Source organism: Apodemus sylvaticus, chromosome 8 (genome assembly GCF_947179515.1).
Source record: "Apodemus sylvaticus chromosome 8, mApoSyl1.1, whole genome shotgun sequence".
Lineage (NCBI taxonomy): Eukaryota > Metazoa > Chordata > Mammalia > Rodentia > Muridae > Apodemus > Apodemus sylvaticus.
In genome coordinates, this window is record NC_067479.1 from 43,113,261 (window position 1) to 43,137,835 (window position 24,575).

Sequence of the window (24,575 nt, forward strand, 5' to 3'; positions counted from 1 at the left end):
CACACAAAGTGAGTTTGTAGTCTTAAGATTACTGCTATTTTCATTATTCTTACTAATAAGTATTGTTAACAGAAGGTTTGGTATAATTGCATTTCTCTCTTTCTATATATCTGATTTTCGTTTTAATTTGTTCTCAAGGATCTATCGATTCACAGTCTCTCATTAGCACTGAATTGCATTTTTAAACTGCTAATGTTGTAGAGAACTGAAGTTCATTCAAAACTTGTCATACTGAATAGTTAGTCTGAACGTCTCAATTTGAATAGGCTCAAAGGTAAGTGTAGAATGCTTACAGTATTAGTGATTTTTCATGAAGCCTTGTAAGGTTCCTGGATTTGTCCTTTAATTTTAAGGATTTGAGGAAGTTATCAGAGAAGTATGGTGAAATAAGAGCAATGGTGATATTAACACAAAAATGAAAACTTGAGTTCAATGTCTTGTTCTTTAAAAGTGTGAAGCTCCAGGTCCATTCTCCTCCCATGCATTCAGAATTTCTACTGCATAATTCCGTTGGTCCATGCTCTCCTCATTGGTAATCAATTTTCATTTAGTAGACAATTCAGGGAGACCTGTGGTGGAACCTGAGGTGCAGTTATGTCTCTGAAAGACTTTTACCTTCCCTACTTTATACCAGAACCTATAATATAATTTGTATTTTCCCACAGTATAACTAATAATAGTTTATAATCAGGTAGATATTTGTCCACAATATCTCATATATAGTTTAGTTTAGAAGTAATCAAAGACCAACCTCATCTTCCTCTGTCTCCATAATTCTTACTTAAATTGCCATATTATTTTTTCTAACATTAAAAATGACCTTGATACACTAATGTATTTAGAAAATTCGATATACCATTTATCTTCTTAGTCTTTATTTTGTTTTCTTACTTTTTGCTGAGGTTTTTTGCATTTATTTATTGAGGGTTTTTTTTGTTTTGTTTTGTTTTTTTTTTTTTTTTTTAGCATAGAATAGAGTTTATTCAGGGCATGGGGAGGGGAGTTAAGGGTGTAGTAGGGGCAGAAAAAGGTCTATTCTCTCCAGAACAGAAGTAGAGGCCAGCCTTGACCACGAGGAGAGAGGGGGGAAGAGAGAGGGGGGAGGAGAGGGTGGAAGGGAAGAGCCCCAGAGGGGGCAAGAGAGAGGCTAAGAGAGCCAAAAGCTTATTGAGGGTTTTTATTCATTTTGTTATGTTGAGGACCAAATGGAGAGCCATGGTCAAGCTAGGCGAGCCCCTACTGCTACACAATATCCTTCAGCCTCCTTTTAAATTTTATTTTTATTCTATTAAAATGGTTTTCAGAAAGTATATTTGATCCTGTTTTTCCATACTCTGAATTCACCCTACCCACCCTCCCATCCAACTTTATTTCTTTCTCTCTTAAAAAGCAAAACATTTTTTTTTTTACATTTTCAGTATGCTGTTGTTTTTTTTTTTTTTACATGTTTCAGTATATAGTGTTTTGCTATTTGTTCAGATGGCTTTTCCTTGATCAGAGAATGACTTTGTGGCTATTTGTATTAGTTTTCCCTTGTTGCTAGACTATTTTTTAATATGATACCATTATATAATGGGTTTAGAAGCAACACTTGTTTTATGGAACTGTTGGAGATAAATCTATATAACCAAGGTGTTGATCAGATCTTGTTCCTTCAGAAAAATTTTAAAAAGTTCTATCCATAGTCTTCTTTTTTATCCAAGATAACCAGTAGCCTCTGTTGTCCTTGCTCCAGCAGTTTTTGAACTAAATCTGTTTCCTTTGCTGGTTTCTTTCTCTGTGGTGTACATCTCTGTCTGACTCCTAATGGAACTCCTTAGAGTACTCTGGTCATCAAATAAACCATAGTCTCCCCTGCATCTTACAAATTATACTTTCCAATATCTAATTTATATTTAAACTAAACCCTAGCTTTCAGTTTGGCATGAATCTTGCCATGTATTTTATCCAAAATTTTATACCACCCAAATTATTTATTTTTTTCAGCCTATAGGAATTGTATAGGAAAATCTTGCTCTTCATGAACTTCATGAGCACACTACTGTAAATGATCTAGCCATTTTCTTCTGTATCTAATCTGATGGATTTAAATCAGTCATGAACTAAACCAACTACTGTACAGTTGAAGCTAAATTAATCATATAAAATTCTAATGTTGGTAATTTCTAATTTATTTGTCTTTCTTTTTATTTTCTATGCTATCAGAGGTATTCTGAAGGTCACTACATGTCTGAATAGTTTTAGAGAACTGATTGTATATGCCTCTAAATCATTTAAAATTTAGATATCTCTTCTCTTTATGGGAGGTGCATGCCCAGTTGTATGACAAAATCTGAGAGCTCTGTCATTTTTGACCTTTCCATCTTAATTAAGCAGCAAATGCTAAAAGCTTATGACAAAGTGAAATAAAATAACAAGTTCAGCTCTTATTTTCTAATTCAGAGAGATGACAAAATGTGCATGTGATAGGACATGATGATCCTAGCATATGCTCATCCCATCTGCATGAACAGTCATAAAGCTACATTTTGTACTGCCATGGAGAAACTCTACTAATATTCAAACATATTAATAACTCAGAGATTTAATTTACATGATTTTATGTAAATATTTACACATTTATTAATGCATAGAATACATTTTTCTCTGAAAATCCCTTTGAATTAAGAACTGGTGGGAAGTTTAAAAAACATAAGAAGATTTATATTAAAAATTTTGAAGCATTGTTCTTTTAGAATCTGTTTTGGACAAGAATGACATTCCAGAAACCAAGCTATTACTTCTAAGAGTGTGTTCTTTGATACTTTTCCTGGGCAAATCTGACAGAAATGTCTAATTACCTCAAATGAGAATTAGTGAATGAAATTAAACAAAATCTTGTTTTGTTTTTTTTTAAGTTCACATTGCCAAAGAGGTAAGGGGAAATAGCAGGAGGCCTCATCCCTTCATGAAGAACTACATACAACTCATATTTTTGAAGTAACAATTAATGAAGTTCATGAATTTGAAGGACTGTGGGTGTAATAAGGAAGGGAGTGGAAGATTAAAAAAGAAGGGATAAGTCTAATTGTATTATACTGTCAAAATTAAAGTTTTCAATAAGTCCATCTTAAGGAATCAATGAGTTCATTGTGATTAATTAAAATAGTGTGAGTGAGGGTTGCTTACAATTACAATGAGGACTCAAAGGCAGCTGGATCTCCAAAGTGTCCCCTCAACCCCTCTGGAAATGACCCTGTGGAGGGCTCTTTATGACTCTCAGCAGCTTGACACTCAGTCCCAGCAGCACAGCAGGTCCAGGTGTATCTCCTCCTAGCAGGTGTCTGTAGTTCTCATAACCTGGCCATACGTAAACTTTTTTAGTGTCAGAATTGTTTGAGAATTGGGAGTTGTTTGTACTCATAATCACAGGAATCTCCTCCTTTCTTTGTGAAGGGAAACAAGGTTTCACTGGATCAACTAGGAATTGCTGAGCATTAAGGAGGCTTTTCTTATGATGGGATATTGTCTTAGTTAGGGTTTTACTGCTGTGAATAGACACCATGACCAAGGCAAGTTTTACAAAAGACAACATTTAATTGGGGCTGGCTTACAGGCTCAGAGGTTCAGTCCATTGTCATCAAGGCAGAAGCATGGCAGCATCCAGGCAGACATGGTGCAAGAGGAGCTGAGAATTCTACATCTTCATCTGAAGGCTGCTAGTGGAAGACTGACTTTGAGGAAACTAGGGTGAGGGTCTTAAGCCCACACCCACAGTGACACACCTACTCAACCAAAGCCACACCTCCTAATAGGGTCCCATGGGCCAATCATATATGAACCATCACATTCCACTCCCTGGCCCCCATAGGCTTGTTCAAACATGAGTCTGTGGGGGCCATACTTTAACATAGCATAATGCAAAATACACTTAGTCCAACTTCAGAAGTCCCCATTGTCTAGAGTAGTCTTAATAGTGTTAAAAGTCCAAAATTCAAGGTCTTTTTTGAGATTCATCCAATCACTTAACTGTAATCCCACAAGCAAGACAGGAAACCAGCTGGGCAGAGTCCAAACTCTGCATCTCATTATCTGATAGCAAAGCAGTCTTCAGATCTTCAACTCCTTTTTCATCTTTGTTGACTGAAACAAGGTTTTTTTTTTTTTTTCCTGGGCTGGTTCTAATCCCTGTGAGCAGCTTTCCTTGGCAGTCATCCTGTGGCTCTGGCATCTTTAACATCTTGGGGTTTCCAAGTCAACTTCAGCTTCACAGCTTCTTGTTCCAATGTCTGAGATCCACACATGATCTTCTGTGCATCTCCAAAGGGCTGGTGTCATTTCTCCTGCTCTGCCCTCTGTAGTACTCTAAGTTCAGGTTGATCCACTCTGCTGCCACTGCTGTTGTTCTTGGTGGTCATCCCATGATACTGGCATTTCCAATATGGTAGAGTCTTCCACTGCAACTATGCTTCACTAAAGCCTCTCATAGGCTCTCTTCATGGTATCAAGCCTCAACTCCTTTGTATGACCCCTTCAGTCCTGGGCTGTCAGCTAGAACTGAGGCTGCACCTTCATCAATGGCCTTCCATGGCCTCTCACAGTGCCAAACCTCAGCTGTTCTTCAAGATGCTTTCATGCCTTCAAAACCACTACTACCTGGATACCAAGTACAGCTGCAGCATGAGGTACAACCTTGGCTGTCTCTGGGATACAGCTTCTTTGTGCTCTCAGAAAACACTTCCCAGAAGATTTCACCTAAGAGATGCTGGTCTTTTCTTAATCAACACTAATTTCTTAGCTCCAGCTAACCAACATCAATTGTCCCAGTAGTCTCCTTCTCCTCTTGCATACAAAGCCAGAGACACATAGCCAAAGCTGCTGAATTCTGCTGCTTGCAGGAGCTAGAACATTGGCTCCCTTGTTCTATTATTATATTATCATTAGCTTTCGTTTCCCAGCTCCTTCACTGCTTAAGTTGGCTGTCCTGAATCTTGCTTCATAGAATGATTTTGAACTCATAAATCTGTATGCCTATCTACTAAGCACAGGAAATAAAGTTGAGATTCACCTAGCTTGGATGTAAGTTTTCCTTCACCTAAAATTTGCTCTGTTCTAGGCTGGCCTTGAACTCAGAGATCTGCTTATGTTTGCCTCCTGTGATTACAGTCTTGTATTGCCTTGCCTGGACCTAAATTTAGATGGGTAGAATATTGCCCCAAGGCCATCATTCCCTTAATTCAATTTAATATCTTTGAATTCAGCTCCATTTCACTTTCTGGAGTCCCTTTAATACTCAAACTATATATCTTGTACTTTTCCTTCCTCATCTTGCTATGTTTGTTCAAAATTCTCTTCATCAGACTTAATCAGAGAACAGTCTTTGTTGGGCAATTTTGAGACTTTCTTTGCAGATGCAATTAATATAAATCTGTTTATCTTAACCCTAGGCAGTCTCTTCAGACAATGGCAAAAAGCAGACATGTTCTTGACCAAAACATCACAAAAACAGTCTCACTGCCACATATTAAAGTTTTTCTCCACTGAAACCTCCTGGGCCATCAGGCCTACATAGTTTAAATGACCCTCAGCACCACTGTCTTCCATATTCCTACTAGGCTGGTCCATTAAGACCCACATAAAGCATTTCATGGCTTTCTAAATCCAAAGTCCCCAAATCCACATTTTTCTAAACAAAAGCATGGTCATGCCTATCACAGCAATATCCCAGTCCCTGGTATGTCTTAGTTAGGGTTTTGCTGCTGTGAACAGATACCATGACCAATGCAAGTTTTATAAAAGACAACATTTAATTGGGGCTGGCTTACAGGTTCAGAGGTTCAGTCCATTGTCATCAAGGCATAAACATGGCAGAATCCAGGCAACCATGGTACAGGAGGAGCTGAGAATTTTACATCTTCATCTGAAGGCTCCTAGTAGAAGACTGACTTCGAGGCAACTAGGGTGAGGGTCTTAAGCCCCCACACACAGTGATCCACCTACTCTACCAAGGACCACACCTCCTAATAGGGTCACTCCCTGAACAATCATATATGAACCATCACAGATGCTTAGGCTCTGAAAAAAAATTGCAACACAGTAAAGAAATCAATATAGTTATGGTGGTGCCATGTTGAGCCTTTCCTGACCTTGATTACAGGTTCCTAGGTAAACCACGATTGAAGGGATTTGTGAAAAAATAATGGTCATATGAATACAATTTCTTATAAATTATTCAACACATTTACACAATTTTTCTAAAAATAAAATGAAGATGTCAACTATATGATATAAAATAAAAATCTTAGCATGTATTTCAAGGACTGGGCAGCAAAGACAATTTTATAGGATTCATTTATCAGGTTATTGTGATGGTTTTCAGTGTTGTCAGTTATAAAATGTTTTCCAAAGCCTAGTCTATCCCTCCCACAATCCTTCCATTTCTCACACTATTGACAAGGAAGATTTCTTTTTTTTTAAATGACATTTCCAGAACTTTCTGTGATGTTCTGTTCAAAATGCATCAAAATATCTTTATTAACATTGAAACAATATCTGAAACCTTTTATCAGGTAAATGGTAACACCTCTGAGTAGATTAGTTTAATATGATGTGATGTCTCCTCACAGACAGACCACTTTTATATTATGGGAAGTTTTTGCCTACTAGTTACATGGAAAAACATCATAAGCTGTTTAAATTTGGAGTAATGGTCATGCTTTGCATACAGAGATGGAAAAGTACAGAGGGTATGGCATGTCAGTATAGATAATAAGGATGGGATGAAAGGCAGCATGGTATTTAAGTTCAATTGTTAAATTGATATATTTTGATTTGATTTGATTGCAAATCTTAACAAGGACATTTTTGTCCTCATGATCTTCATTCAAGTATTCAAATAAGGAGCAAACCTAACAATAGAATCTAGTTCTGAAATCTATCAACTACTGTTCACCTTATATATACATTTAGAAAGTTATAAAATGTGGAGTAGCATTCATCTATAGTAATTAATTCTATATTGAAAAGTAAAATCAGTAACCAAAATTAAGTTCTATAATATACTTAAAAAATGTAAGAGATAAAGTTGATTTTAAAAGTACTATAAATGTTTTATTGAGATATGTTTACTTTATTTGCATAGTAGATTTTGGATATATTTACCAACATATATTTGAAATAATTTTGTGTCCTATATATTCAAAGTGTAATTATTATAAACTTGTGAGATATACAATATAAACATGACATATTTCATGTAAAAATTTAGCAACAGTAACATTATGGATTAAGATTAATAACTATAGATAAATATATAAGGTTAAAATAAAATGAATAAGAAAGACCAGATGAACCAATGTTTGTCTGGCAAATGTTTTTATTTGATGTTTTTAGAGATTATTGTATTTATTTACTTTTCAAATGTTCCCCTCCAGAAACCTCCTCTTCCATTCCCCTCCCCCAGCTTCTATAAGGGTGAAAACCCAACCCACCCACCCACTTGCACTTCACCAACCTGGCATTCCCCTACTCTGGAGCATTGGGACTCCCCAGGACCAAGGGTCTCCCCTCCCATTGATACCTGCTGAGGCAATTCTCTGCTACATATGCAGCTGGAGGCATGTGTCCCTCCATGTGTACTCTTTGGTTGATGGTTTAGTCTCTGGGAGCTCTGGGGGCTTGGTTGGTTGATATTGTTGTTCTTATGAGGTTACATACCCCTTCATCTCCTTCAGTCTTTTCTCAAACTCCTCCACTTTGGTCCCTGTGCTCAGTCTGATGGTTAGCTACAAGCATCCACATCTGTATTGGTCAGGCTCTGGCAGAGCCTGTCAGGTGGGGCAGCTATACCAGGCTCCTGTCAACAAGCTCTTTTTGGCATCAGCAATAGTGTCTGGATTTGGTGTCTGCAGATGAGATGGATCTCTCGGTGGGGCAGGCTCTGGATGGACTTTCTTTCAGGCTCTGTTGCACTCTTTGTCGCTGCATGTCCTATAGACAGGAACAATTCTGAGTTAACTGCTTTTCATTGAAAATTAAAATGCTGAATTCACCCATGATTTGGAAGCAAACAAATCTAAGGTCTAGAGAGAAGGCTCAGTTGTTAAAATGCCTACTGTGCAAGCTTGTCGGCCTATATTTTGTTGACCTAAACAATTTAAAACCTGTAAAACAATGTAAAAGAGGAAGAAAATGTTTGTAGTCCTAACAATGGGGTACAAAGGAGGATTTCTAGAGGTGATTGGCCAACAGTTTTCACAATGTAATGAGCTCAAAGTTTAGCAGGAAATTATGTCTCAAACAGAGGTGAAGAGTTATCAAGGATGACTTGACCTGTGTTTCTATACATACCACATTTTAGGCTTAAAATTTTTTCAGCCTATTTTACCAATTGTTCAAACTCTTCTCTAGCACACCACTCACTAGAGGTAGTAAAAGAGAAAAGTGTTTAGGACATGGGGTAAGTAGACATGTTTAGAAATAGTTCTGACAGGGAGCAGTCCAATCTTCCCCACCAAGATAATAGCAGTTTAGTCCAGATACCAAAGATGAAACAAGAATCAGCAGCAGCTGCAGTCCAGTTCTCTCAGCAGGAAGACACACTGCAGAACCAGCAACTGCAGCTCAATCCTGAAGAAACTGCAAGTCTCACAAACCAGCTTGAAGATGCTGAAGCAATCAAGAAGGCAGAGGAACCTCAGGAGAAGTTCTTAGAGGAGTTTCTCTCAATGGTGTCACCACAAGCAGAGCTTAGTAATGCAATGTAAGGAGAAAAAATAAGTGTGATGTTAGGAAAGACTAGTGTGTAGAACAAAGCAATCCAATGCTTGAGTTCCCACTGTCTGTAGGGTCATATTTACATTCCTTCTTCATACATCCTTTCACATGTCTGCTAGAGCAAAACATTCCTTCACCTGTGTCTACTTCAGAAAAACATTTTTTTCACCTGTATTTTTCAGCAAAACATCAGATGATATGTGATGTAACTGACTTTCCAAAGAAAGAGGAAGTTTTCACTTCACCACATAATTGCACAAACCCTATAAACACACACACACACTATATATACACATATACACATAAACACCTCATACATGCATTCACCAAATGTGCAAACACACAAATACAAAGACATATACAAAAAATAATTAATAGATGAGTAAATACAAATACAGTTTTCAGTTTAGTTTACAGAAATTTGACCTTTGGAGGGGTTGAATATACAACCCTCTTTAGTTTTAATATAAAATTATAACTTTAGGAATTACATATATGAGTACATTTTACTCATTTGTACAACATTTTCACCTCTCTGTTTCCCTGTCTAGCTGCTCCCATGGTCACAAACACACACACACACACACACACACATGCACATGCAAATGCACACACACACACACACATACACACCACAAACACATAATTTACTGGGATCACTTATTCTTGCACGTATGTTTTAGATTGACCTGTTGGGACTGAATAATCTATCAGGGGTCTCAGACCTGGGGTAAATGCAGAGAGACAGCCCTGGGTTTCTTTTTTCTTTCCAGTTCTTGAGGTAGCAGAGGGGAGAAGAGCATCCACAGGGGTAAGACTTTGTCTTACTGAAAATTTAGGGTTGCATTATCTAAGTCTAAATTACTATGCTAATGTAGTTGACCTGCCTTCTGTGTTCCTCTGAGGCTGGAGACTGCAGTTTCAGGCTCTTAGCACCTCATCCTAAAACAGCAGGATATTAAGTAAAGGGTTAATTGCTAGAGCCCTATCCCTATTGTCCAGAAGCCTCTTGCTTGTCAGGCTAGGGGGTAGTTTGGAGCAATAAGCTTCTATTGAACCAGGAGAAAAGAATAACTCACAGAAAGAAAAACTTTTACATAAGGGAATATGCATAATATCACATAAGTCCATATACAGCTTCATGTATGCAGAGTTTTCATTTACACATTTCAAATTCAATTGGGCCCAGCTTGTGTGCATTCTCACAATTTCATACTTACACACACATGCATACATTCTCACAATTCCATACTTAAATACACATCCATACTTACATATGCATATGGAGCAAAAGACCAAGTTCTGGTGCAGAAAGAACTCACTCATTCTGGCTGAAATATGAGCTCCAATCTTTATTGCACAGAGAAAGAAAAAGCTTCCACCCTTTTAATGCTAAATGAATTAACCAATGTTTATAAGAAAAAAAGCTTTGTTCCTTTTAATAAGACTAAGTGTGTCTTGTCCTTGCCATGGGACCCGTACTGTCCCATGGTAAGGAGAAGCCTGCCTGCTCCTCTGCCCTCTGCAGTGTCTTCTTTTTTCCTCTTTCCCTCTGCATTCTACACATTGTTCTCTTGCTGTTTTTTATGTTACCTGTAGTTTCTAAGTTATTTCACTCTGCATTCTCCATCTAATCTTGTTCTCTTCTGACTAAAAGCTTCTCAGTTCAGTTCCTCTCTCAGCTCAGTTCTTCTCACCTCTGTTCCTCAGTTACTCAGATCTGACTCTTCTCTTTGTCCTCAGTCCTTAAACATCTTTCAGAATATATGATCACATGTTACAAAGTTCATCACAAGTTCACACAAAAAAATCAAGTCATAAATTGAAATAGAAGTTACAACAGAGAATGTTTAAATGCATATCCATTAGGAATAATTATCTAGTTAAACATCTATCACTTGTATCAGTTCTAGAGGTTCATTTAAGGTTTAAAACCATAACTAAGTTATAAGTGAAGTTTTGTATAGATAAACCCAGTCAATATTTTATCTTTTGTCCTAGAACTATAATAAATTGTTAGTTTTCTTTTTATGGCCTTTGGTTAATTTTTTTTTACAACCTTTTGGAATGTGCTCTGAGTAGGAGAAAGTCTGGTTGCCATCTAAAAGCAACTAACTGGTGACACTTGGGAGACTGGCAGAGTTCTCATTGCAGTTTTGATTATCAGAAAAGGACCTAATAGCAGTGCCATTATAAAAGAGCTTAATAATCACAGATATAAATTTTAATCATCATTAAAACTTAAGTCATCTTTTTGCCTACATAGTATCACTATAAGACTGTGGATCTGCAGAGATCTGCTCCACAGGGGAGTGCTATTATTTATTGATTATTATATATGTTTAATAATATTATATATGTTTAATAATAATAGGAAATCATATTAATAACAGGAATCTTTCCTGAAATAAGTCCCTCACAGCATTGCTCAATGAGGGCTCACCTGTCACAGATTATATAATAATCCAAAGCAGGCCATTTAAGGATGATCACCTGCTAGTATATTAGCTTGTTCCATTATGGCTCCTGACAAGAAAAACTTCATCAGCAACTGAATATATGTACCACTTTGTGTAAAAGTTAAATCTTAGAATCTTAGAAAATTTACATTATTTAGTTTGTCATGTCAACTTTCTCATTATACAGATGCAGGTCTCATGTAAGCAACCGTATAGTTGAGGATTCATTGGAGTGGTTTCAGGGGTGATTACAGAAAACACAATCTAGCAACAGAAATCCTGGTTTTATGGTTTTTACATTTTTTCTACATCTTCTTCCCTATCTTGACTTGTGAACCACATGTAAGGGTTTAGTTATAAATTTATTCATTGGGGTTATGCAATCCAGGAGAGCCTATATTCTGTGTTTTAACCAATTGCAGAACTCTGTAGTAGTCAGTGTATTCTTCATAACAAGAGTTATAGTTATCAGTGGGTATATTATAAGTATGTAGAATGCAGTTAAAAGTTATATTGGTTTAGATCAATGGCAGGAATAGGCTCTTTAGTGTGTGTGAGGTGTGTGATGTGGGACGTGGCTAGATTTTCAGTACCTGGAGTGAAAACTTAGGTCTCATTAGATAGTTGTTAGATATCCCCAAAGAAAAGCACCAGTGTTACACCATTTGTGTAAGATTCACAGTGAAATTATACTCCAAATCAATGATTGCCAATCTTCCTAATGCTGCAAACCTTTAGTACAGTTCTGCATGTTATGATGACCCCCAGCCATAATTTATCTTTCTTGCTATTTAATAACTGAAATTATGCTACTATTCAAAATATACTATAAATATCTGTGTTTTCAGATGTTTTTAGGCAACTCCTGTGAAAGGGTCGTTGGACTTCTTCATAGGGTTTGTGACTGGCTAGAGTAGAAACAGCGCTCTAAGTAGAAGAAATAAAAGTACATGTATTTACAAACATTGAATTGCTTCTTACATGATTATCACAAGATTCTCTTTGTTTTCAGGAGACACAGAATAGAGTGTGCTATAAAGTGGTATATTACAATTTTTTCAACAAAATAATTTTAAGATAAATGATAAAAATTACCTAATACAGATAATTGGTTAGAAGTGAAAGTCAACATCAACAATGACACACTTTTGAATGAAACTGGATAAATATAATTATAAAACAACATTTCTACGCAATGGTAAATATGGATCTCGAACTTTGTTTTGTTTTCCTATACCCAAAGCTGTATATAATTAAGCATAGAATTGTTGACAATTCTGTTTGATAACAAACACTCAGATTGTTTCAATTCTCCAGAAGGCATTTGTTGCTCTGATGATCAAGTATTTTATTTTATTTTCTTCTAAGTAAATGGAAATACAATTCATTTTTTTTAGTACAGAAGAGAAGCCAAAAATAAAGAGGCTATATTATGGCTTTAAATACTACACATTTTAAATTGAATTTAAATGAATACATTTATAATAATATTGCATTGCTCATCTTTGTTTTGTTTATACGAGTTTTACTTCATAGTGCATTACTTCCAGATTGAATTTCTTGTCCTAAATTTAAATTTGACTTTGAATTTCTTTTGTATTTATTTTAGTTTTTTTAACAGACATTGAATACTCTGGTCTTGTTAGGAATACGTATTCCAATTGACCAGATAAGAATAGTGAATGTCAATAATCTGGGCTATCTTATATATTTTAGCTCTAGCCTGGGAACAATACCTCTGGTTATATTGCTTCAAGTTTACTACACTTGAATATGTGATCTGGAAGTCCATTGTCTGGACATGCAGAATCATGATGAAACTGTTTCCTTTAGCAAGGAATACCAAGCAATATTGGTGATAGCAATAATATAGTTAACTCTTAGATGAGTTTCTAATTTCCCTTATTGATGTATGAAACATTAAATAAAAGAAAGATTTTTCAATAATTGTAATGCCAACTTATAAAAGTCACAGTACTTTTACACATTTTTAAGTTAAAAAAATAGGACTATGAAACAGCTAAAAACTTTGTCTTTGATTAACTGTGAAATTATTGTTGCTGTTTCTGTCTTCCATTTGATAGTGAATATAAGAAAAAATTTAAAAGAATAAAAAGAGTAAAAACAAAAACAAAACAAAGAACCAACCTGGGGACCAGAGAGATGGCTCAGTGGTTAAGAGCACTTACTGCTCTTCCAGAGGTCCTGAGTTCAAATCCCAGCAACCACATGGTGCCTCGCTACCATCTGTAATGAGATCTGATGCCTCCTTCTGGAGTGTCTGAAGACAGCTATAGAGTACTCATATACAATAAATAAATACATCTTTAAAAAAAAGAACAACTCTGTATGTTCTAGGGAAACTTATAATAGTTGAAAAGTATGTAAGCCTGTGTGTCCACACTGATGAGTGCAATGGTACACTCTTTGAAGAATAGGATGATGGAATTTGAAAGAATAGATCTTCTTAAAACTGTAAAAGCCTGAGCCAAGAGAGACATCTGCAGGGTAAAATCTAGAGTTCTTAGTGACTACATGTGATAACAAAAGAAGTCATTTGGATTCACTGTGAGAATACAAAGGTGATTAAAATGTCACTTACCTCAACTATGGCAATAAATTAGTCCTATTTACTATCATATTATAGAATCATACATATAAAGAATTTTCAAGACTTTGTTCATAGTGAATTTTAAAATGTTTTTGATGTTACAGAATATGCAAATTAGAGAAAATAACTTTCATTCACATAGAAAACATTCAGAATTGGAAAACAACCAACCAACACAAAAAATGGAAAACAGCAACAACAGCAACAACAAACACATTCCATGTCTTTACTGTTGGGCATTTTGGCCAGGTCAATCCCACTGAGTCCTGGGAGCCTCTCACATTCTGAGTTGCCAGCACTTTTTGAAAGTTTCCATCCCCAATCCCCAGTAGTTACATATGACCATTCACTCTCCTGGCCCTCTGAGATTTTTCTCCTGTCTCCCTGCCTCTGCCCCGACACTGCACACATACCTAATCATGTCCTCCTTTTTCTCTCCCCCCTCTTCTCTCTCACATAGGTCCCTCCCTCACTCTACCTCCCATGGTTATTCTGTTCTTTATGAATGGGATTGAAGCATACTCACTCAGATCTTCCATCTTGCTAAACTTCTTATGGTTTGTGGGTTGGATCATGAGTATTCTGTACTTTTAGAATCTTCATTCACAATTCTCCTGAGTATTAGGGCCAGTTGAATTCACTGTATAGCAGTGTATTTCAGATGGTTGGGTTTCATACGACCTAAATCTGAATTAGAGACACAAGAATAATGAGAATACCATACCACAATTATTACTGGTTTATTTTCCCCATATTAAGCCAGTGGTTTTTATCACTCTGCAAATTATCTTTTGTTTGACATCAAAAGAAAAAAAGAAAGAGGAAAAATAAAGAAGGAACAAAGAAAGAAAAAGAAAAGGAAGGAAGGAAGGAAGGAAGAAAGAAAGAAAGAAAGAAAGAAAGAAAGAAAGAAAGAAAGAAAGAAAGAAAGAAAGAAATTGCTGCCACATTTGCCAAAGGAAAATTTTACCAACTACTAACTGAATTTTCTATGTATTGAGTTATGTTAGCATTGTTAAAAACACTTAATGATTTTATAACAAATCACACTTAGTTTTCCTGAGTAAAACATAAATATGCTATGATCATATTCAAAAAATAGCTGTAAAGCACAGCAATAATATTTGGATGCATATAAACTATTCATCTGGAGAAGATTTTGTACTCCACCCACCTTCTCTATAGTTCAATATTTTTATAAGACTACTAACTGAAGAATTTGTCCAAAATATTTGTACTCTTCATTATGTTTATGGTCCTTTGTATGCAAAATGGAGATTAGAAGTAAAACAAAAAGCCTGAAGTGTATAATTGAGTAATCTAATCATCTTATCAGACATGTCCTGCACCCAGACCTGTATGGATTCCAGAAATGTGAATGAGGCACAATATTAAATTATAATATCATGGTACAATATAAAAGGGTTGAACAGTCCTAAATCCTGAGCCAATGGGATAATAACTAATTATAATGTAACTCAAAGTATAAAATTACTCATTCATAGCCCATATTCAGAAATTAGCAAAATCACACATGTTGGCACCACAGTGTAAAGAGATGTAAAGTGTGCAATGCAAAAGTATTTCTCTCTGCCACTGGATCAGCTGCTGTAATGCATTTGTTCTTAGTGAATGGAGAGGAATTTTTATCCAGCAACAAAGCTACACTGTCAAGGGATTATATCCAAAGACATTCAAAGTATGTGTGATCTGGCTGTAATATAGACACACCTTTATTCCAGGAGAGAGAAACGAGCAGATCTTTTTGTTCAAGGTTACCCTCATATAAAGCAACTTTCAGATAAAGAGAAACTTAAGTGTATTTTAGTGGTACATGACTTTAATCTTAACCCCAGCACTTAGGAAACATAGTCTTTCAGATCTCTAAGTTCTAATCAGTCGAGTTTTTTTTTTTTTAATTTTTTTTATTCAATAAATTTTTTATTTACATTTGAAATGATTTCCCCTTTTCTAGACCCCCACTCCCTGAAAGTCCCATCAGCCCCCTTCCCTCCCCGTTTTCCCATCCAACCCTTCCCACTTCCCTGTTCTGTTTTTTGCCCTATACTGCTTCACTGAGTCTTTCCAGAACAAGGGGCCACTCCTCTGCTCTTCTTGTACCTCATTTAATGTGTGGATTATGTTTTCGGTATTCCAGTTTTCTAGGTTAATATCCACTTATTAGTGAGTGCATACCATGATTCACCTTTTGAGTCTGGGTTACCTCACTTAGTATGATCTTCTCCCTCTCCATCCATTTGCCTAAGAATTTCATGAATTCATTATTTCTAATGGCTGAATAGTACTCCCTTGTGTAGATATACCACATTTTTTGCATCCACTCTTCTGTTGAGGGATACCTGGGTTCTTTCCAGCTTCTGGCAATTATAAATAGGGCTGCTATGAACATAGTGGAACATGTATCTTTATTACATGCTGGAGAATCTTTCGGGTATATGCCCAGGAGTGGTACAGCAGGATCTTCTGGAAGTGAGGTGCCCAGCTTTCTGAGTTGAGTTTATTTCAATCAGTTGGGAATCAGTGCAGTGAGTGCACTGCGGTGGAGCTGAGTTCCTGCAGCTCATTGCAGGTCAGCAGAGGCAGCTGAAACCAGAAAATAAGAAGTTGGACAATTAGAACAAATTTCAATTGTTAGTATGAGGACAAGCAGAGCAATTCAGTAAGAACCTGACAGAAACCAGATTTAATCAGTCATCTTGGAGAAGAATTTGAGCCAAAACAGCTGAGTTGAATCAGCAAGCCAGAGTTCAGAAGGAGGTAGCTATTAGGAGCAAACTTACTTAGCAGTAACTATTGGAGGTGACAATTACTTGACATGAATAAAAATTACTTTTGCAAATAAATAGGTTTAGAAACAATAGATACTGAAACAAAATCCACAAATCCTTAGATAGGAAAACATTTTAGTTACTGTGCAAAATTATTGTACAGTAATACATCTTGTATTTTAATCATCACTTCTACAGCAAGGCATAAGCATTATACATATTTACATATATTGTATATAAATTATCATACATATGTGCATAGCACATTATATCATATATGTGTGTGCATATCATGTTAAGAATGCACTTTCTATATTCCAAAATACCTATATTTGTTCATGCAACATTTCAATATCAGGGAAGGATATCTTTCAAAATATCAACTTCTCTACTTTCTATGTCATATTATCTCTATTATTCAAATGTCTTGGATTATTTGGATTGATCTGTATAATTTTCTATTGAGAAGGCACAATGGTAATTTTTTTACCTTGTTTTTTTTTTCATTATTTTCCAGTCATTTTTTTTTTATCTGTTCTTTACTTGAAAAGCATCTTACAAGATGTGAGACACAGAACTAACAATTTTTTTCTTTTCAAGGTTTATGTATATTATCCATGTCAATTTTTCTTAGGATTTCCAATACAGAAGCCTATGCTTTGTAATCATCCCCCACTTAACAAGTCTCATTTGTCTCAGATGTTTACCATGAGTATCTTCAAATTGTTTCCTTGGAGTTAAGCAGGTTCATTTTGCTTTATTGCTTCATGGTTTTCTTTTATTATATAGCTAATAGGTTATTGAGGATTTTCTGGAAAAAATCAAATCTATGTCATAAATTAAATTTAGAAATTATTCCCTGACTAGTACTTTTTCCCATTACCATTGCCAATTACATATGTTTCATCTTAGACTAACACTTTGACTTCCTGAAGTTCTAGCAACCATTTTTCTTTGTCAATTTATTTGTTCAGATTTTTTTTAATTCAATGTAAATTTCGAGTATCTTTTTTGTTTTGAGGCTTGTTATTTTGAACAATTTACTTTTGTGCTTAACAATTTAACTTCTGTCATTGATATGTTTATTTTCTGAAAACTTCTGCCATTCACTTCAAGTATTTATAATTACATTTCATGTATGAAAACCACACTGCTCTGTTTTCTTTTGACTGAATTCATATTAATATAAATTAAAATACATTTACATTATTTTCTTCCATTCCTACAATCCCTCTCATATAACAGGTCTCCCAAATGATAACTTCTCTTCCTTTCATTATTAATGTTGCACACATTTATATACATATATAAAATAAATGGAGAAAAACAATTTCCTGAATGAATTTACTGTGTATGTATGTATGTGTATGCATATTATATGTATCTGTGTATGTGTATGTGTATGTACATATATATACTGACTACTTGGCATTCCATAATCCATTATGGTGTTCTTCTCTGGGAAAACTAATTCTTCTCTTTCTGTATATTTTAAGATTACCTGTAGCTCTTCCTCTAATGATGGACCTCAACCATGAGAATTTACCTCATTACCATTACTGCTTCCATCTTTACTGGTCTTATCATTGTTCTAATCTTCAACACTTTATTTGAACTGTTTGTGTTGAGATGATTTTAGTTATATACAGACAAATGTAGGTCTTTTTGAATGTTTAATGTATGACTGCACAATCTATTCACTGAGTACATTTAGATTATTAAAACACTTTAATATATATTTAATTGCTTTTTCCTAAATAGATTTGCTTCATTGTTGCATCACCATGCCTGGCTGAATTTTTAAATTTTAATACATTAAAATTTAGTGAGAACATTTGAGAATTTCACACATGAATATTGTATTTCCATAATTCCCTTTTCAACCTTACTGATGTGCAAAACCTTCCATATATTCTTTCAAATTGCTCTTCCTCACAGGCGTGTTCTTCCTCTTTAATTACTCGTATGGACACACACACACACACATACACACACCATTAAATTAAATATTAAATTAACAGGTTTTGTGTGTGTGTGTGTGTGTGTATGCGTGAATGTGTGTGTGTGTGTGTGTGTGTGTGTGTGTGCGTGTTTAGTGATGACACTTGGGCTTGGGATCCAATAAACTACTGGGGAAATTTATGACTAAAAATCAACTGATTCTGCTTCTTAGCACACATAAATTACCTGTATCTCTTCTTCTAAGTTGAGTTCCCTATGAAATTTCCCTCTTCTATAGTAATATGTCAATTGGTATTGACATTATGCAGGTCTTTTGTGACAACCATGTTGTTAAGATCTCATGGGGGCAACTTCCAGTAATATATGAAAAGACTATTTTGAAGTAGATATCTTAGCCTTTTGGCTTAAAAAAGCTCTCTCCCAAAGATCTTCAGAGACAGTAGAATATCTATTAAGGACTTCCATAGAAAAAAGTACATTTCATTTTTTCAGTGCTCCAAATTTTTATTTTATGGTGCATTTCACTCTATTGTTTAACTCTCTCTCTCTCTCTCTTTCTCTCTCTCCTTCCCTCCCTCCCCCCTCCCATAAAAGTAATTAGGAACTCATAAATTCTACCTCCAGTAGAAAGACATGGCATCAAGTGGAGGGAGGGGGTTGCCACCTCACGGTCAAAAAGCTTTGACCCAATAGTGTCTAAAAGAACTGAAGGGATAAAATTGCAGAAACTGAGGGATAGGTGGTGCAGTGTCCTGCCCAGCTTGGAATCCATCTCAAGGGGAGGCTCCAAGGGCTGACACTATTACTGATGCTATGGTGTACTTACACACAGGAATCTAGAATGGCTGTCCTCTGAGAGGCCCAACAAGCGGTTGACTGAGACAGATGCATACCCAGCCATTGAACTGAAGTCAGGGACCTGTGCGGTTGAATTAGGGAAAACTGGAAGGGCTGTGAAAAGGGCTACCCTGTTGCCGCCAGCAGCAACAGGTGAACCAGATACCTGAAAAAGAGGGATGTATGGGAAGGCAGCAAAAAGAGAATTGAGTCAAGACAGCATTGTGTTGATCAAGACTCAAACTTTAATAAATGTTAATCAGTATATAGCTTGTGAAAAACCCTTCCTCCCAGAAGAGGACTGTGTTGTTCTATAAAGAAAAAAGCCATGAATTTCACAGGCTGAGAACTGATGTTCAGAGCAGAGGGTGGAAAGCCCAGCTCAAAGGCTGGAGGGGGAAAGGGACACTACCCCAGAGAAAGATCAGCAGTCTCAATTGACCTGGACTACAGAGACCTCTCAGACACTGAGGCACTGAACAGGCAGCATACACAAGCTGGTATGCTGCCTCTGACACATATACAGCAGGGTCTGCCTGCCTGGTCTTGCCTCAGTGGGAGAAATGTATGTCTAACACTTGAAAGACTTGAGGTCCTAAAATTACAAAGTTTCTGTAAAGCAAAGGACACCATCAAAAGGACAAAACGGCAACCAATAAATTGGGAAAAGATCTTCACCAACCCTGCATCAGATAGAGGGCTAATATCTAATATATACAAAGAACTCAAGAAGTTAGACCCCAGAAAACCAAATAACCCTATTTAAAAATGGGGTACAGAGTTAAACAAAGAAGTCTCACCTGAAGAACTTCGGATGGCAGAGAAACATCTTAAAAAATGCTCAATTTCACTAGTCATCAGGGAAATGCAAATCAAAACAACCCTGAGATTTCACCTTACACCAGCCAGAATGGCTAAGATTAAAAATTCAGGAGACATCAAGTGTTGTCCAGGATGTGGAGAAAGAGGACCACTCCTCCACTGCTGGTGGGGTTGCAAATTGGTACAAACACTCTGGAAATCAGTCTGGCAGTTCCTCAGAAAACTGGGCATGTCACTTCTGAAAGATCCTGTTATACCACTCCTGGGCATATACCCAGAGGATTCCCCAGCATATAATAAGGATAATGCTCCACTATGTTCATAGCAGCCCTATTTATAATAGCCAGAAGCTGGAAAGAACCCAGATATCCCTCAACAGAAGAATGGATGCAAAAAATGTGGTATATCTACACGATGGAGTACTATTCAGCCATTAGAAACAATGAATTCATGAAATTCTTAGGCAAGTGGATGGAGCTGGAGAACATCATACTAAGTGAGGTAACCCAGCCTCAAAAGATCAATCATGGTATGCACTCACTAATAAGTGGATATTAGCCTGGAAAACTGGAATACCCAAAACCTAATCCACATATCAAATGAGGTACAAGAAGAACAGAGGAGTGGCCCCTAGTTCTGGAAAGACTCAGTGAAGCAATATAGGGCAAAACCAGAACAGGGAAGTGGGAAGGGGTGGGTGGGAGAACAGGGGGAGGGACAGGGGCTTATGGGACTTTCGGGGAGTGGGGGGCCAGAAAAGAGGAAATCATTTGAAATGTACATAAAAAATATATCAAATTAAAAAAAAAAAAGAAAAGAAAGACTTGAGGCCCAGGGAGTAAGGAGGCTTAGCAGAGGGAGGGACCTCCTCTTGGAGACAGAGGGGAGGAAGAATAGGATAAGGAACTGTGGCAGGGCACACCTGGAGGTGGGTAATGACTGGACTGTAAAAACATATAAAAGTAATTAAAAGAAAAGAATTGTAATTTTATGAAAATATACATAACTCTTGTAATGCTGAACAGAAAATTGTTTACTTGTTGTTTTTAGATGTATATTGAGATGAATTTTAAAATGAGCAGCAAGACATGAAAATAAAGTTTTGCTTATATGTTGATTTCACTTAGCCTTCATACATACTGTGATTACTAAATCTGGCATCAATGGTAAAGCAATAAATGGGAATGTGGATAAACTAACATGTATATGAGCATGACTACTATACATATTGCTGTTGAATAAGTTATGACACTAGTAGTCACAATGCCATTATTTATATTACTTTAGAAGCCTTCTATTTAAATACTCTACTGAATCAACACATTACTTTCAAATTAAGCTTTTGTTTAAGTTTAGGCTAAAGACTATAAAGGGCACCTTTAATTTCTCTTGGTATTTAGCATTTCCGATCTTGTTAGAAAATGTTCTGAGACAGAGTGATGGTTACTGACTTTTACTACATGGCATCCTGCTAAAATTTAGGAATCCGATGGTCCCCAATTATTTTCATAGTGTGTTACTAATTCAATAGGTCATAAAATTTTATTCTAAATAAATATGAAATTGTATCTATTTTGCCTATTATAAGAGAGAACATGATTTTAAAAAATGTTTTTCAACTTTCAGTGGGGTTCAATTAATATATGTAATTATAGAAAAGAAAGAAACATTTAAAAATATCAATACACATTTTCTCTCACACTCTACTTTGCTTCTAATGTAGGGTTGACTGAGGATTGTGGCAGGAAGCCAACCTGCCCTTCTTCCAAAATCAGCCACAATAGAATCTGCTGGATGGAAATAGAACATTTGGAGTTTAGTTTGGCACTCTGTACAGTCAACCAGTACTCTATTTGTGTCATGATTAAATGGGCCAACTGCCCAGAGGAAGGCTGCGTCTGGCTTCCCAGTTTTGAAATATGGAGAAGAGTTCATGACCACTGTGCTTTGTAAACCCACATTTCTGAAAATTATATTTCTCAATTTAAAAAGGCTTCATGAGAGCCAGATGTGTGGATTGAGAAAAACCAACCATTTTGTGAAAAGGCTTTTGTGAACAATTTCTAAAACTTGTTGGTATCACTTGAATTGGTTATACATTATTTTTCTGGCAGAGTAATTTCTATGTTTCTATTGTTGGCCCAGGACGATCAGCATCCAACTTCCATTAAAAGATCTACAAAGACATCCTCTGTGATGTTTTATTAAATATTGTTGGGAAAAATGCATAATAAAATGTAAAGAACATAAAGTTTTCTCCAGAGAAAACTAGATAAATACTCAAATTCATTTGAATATTCATGAAAACATACAGAAAGCTATTAAATAATTTTTTCTAGATTTAGTTCTCAAGACATATGAAATCTTGGATTATCAGGAGCTAGAATACATCACACTGGAAAATCAATGATGTCTTCACAACCATTACCCTATGAGCTAGGGACTGGTGTTTTGCCCATTTTCCAATACAGAAAAGCAATATTTTCATACGTTTTATGTTGTCAAACTTGAAGCAAGTTACCAAGATCATGTTTGAATGTAGGAATATAATGTGAAAACACAAAATATATATGCATTCTAGAGTCACATATGATATCACCTACCATTTTGCGGAAAGGCTTTTGTTAACAATTTGTAAAACTTGTTGGTATCACTTGAGTTGGTTATCCATTATTTTTCTTGCATGGTTCTCAGTGTTCAGTTTTTCCTTACTTTTTAAATAAAATTTAATACCATTGACATAATTTCCTCATATGTTGTACATTCATGGAATTTGTCATAATGTCATTTTAAGTGGTGACTCTAGAATCTTAGGCCCAGTTAATAATACTGCAGCCCTCTGTCATTAGAGATGTTTAACCTTATGAAAATGTATGATAAACAAAAGTATGTATATACTCTTAAAAAAAACAGTACAGAATGCCCAAGATACAGTCCAAAGAACTCACAAAGGTCAACAAACTGAAGTGCATTAAGTGAGGATGCCTCAGTTCCACTTGGGAGGGAGAAGAAAGCCATCACAAGAGGTGAGGGAGGGACATGGGAGGGAAAGTGGATGGGGAGCAGTTGGGGGATAAGGGAACCTGATCTGGTATTGTGTGAGGGAAAAGGACTGAAGCCCTGAGGGTCAGCAAAAAGAATGGAAACAGGCAACCTCAGGAGATAAGAGGTTAGGGTGACTCTCCAGAATGCACCAGAGACCAGGGAGGTAAGAAACTATCAGGCCTCAAAGGGAGGGACCTTAGATGAAATGTCCTACAATAGGGAGAGGGAACTTATAGAGCCCACCTCCAGTCGAAAACAGGGCATCAAATGAGAGAGTGGGGGACTATCCCATAGTCACAACTCTGACCCTTAAGTGTTCCTGTCTGAAAGAATTACAGGGATGAGAGTGGAGAGGAGCCTGAGGAAAAGAAGGTCAAGCAACAGGCATAAAGTGGGATCCAGCTCAAGGGGAGGTCCCAAGGTCTGACATTATTACTAAGGCTATGGAGCCATCATAAAAAGGGACTGAGCATGACAGCACTCCAGAAGACTCAAGGAACAGCTGAAAGAGTCAGATGCAGATATTTGAACCCAACCAATGGACAAAAGGGCTGGCCCCTGTTGTTGAATTAGGGAAGGCTGAAAGAAGCTGAGGAGAAGGGTGACCCTGTAGGAGGACCAGCAGTCTCAAATATTCTGGACCCCCGAGGTCTCTAAAACACTGAACCAGCAAACAGGCAGAATCCACCAGCTGATATGAGGTCCCCGACACACATACAGTAGAGGACAGCTGGGTCTGTGTTTAAGAAATGATGTATCTAACCCTCCAGAGACTGGAGGCCCCAGGGAAATTAGAGGTCATGTGGGTGAGGGGATGGGGACATCCACGTGGAGACAGGGGGTGGGGAGGATATATGGAATGTGAAACAGTTGGAGAGTAAAAAGGGGGGAGGGAATAAAATATGGTATAAAAAATAAATAAATTTAAATTAAAAAATATAAATAAAAAACAAAGTACAATCACCGATGTATGCTTGTATGCTTGTTAGGGTTTGCATTGCTGTGACGAAACATCATGATTAAAAGCAAATTGGGTAATGAGATATACGTTGTTTTCTCCATTTAATACATGTATAAATAAAGTTTGAAACATGAAAAAAAAGCAAATTGGTGAGAAAGGGATTTTTTGGCTTACATTTCCACATGATGGTCCATCAGGAAAGGAAGTTATGACAGGAACTGAAGCAGGGCAGAAATCTGAAGCTAGAAGCTAATGCAGAGGGGTGCTGCTTCCTGGCTTCCTTCTTGGGGGCTTACACCATTCGCTTTCCTACAGTTCCCAGAACCACTAGACTG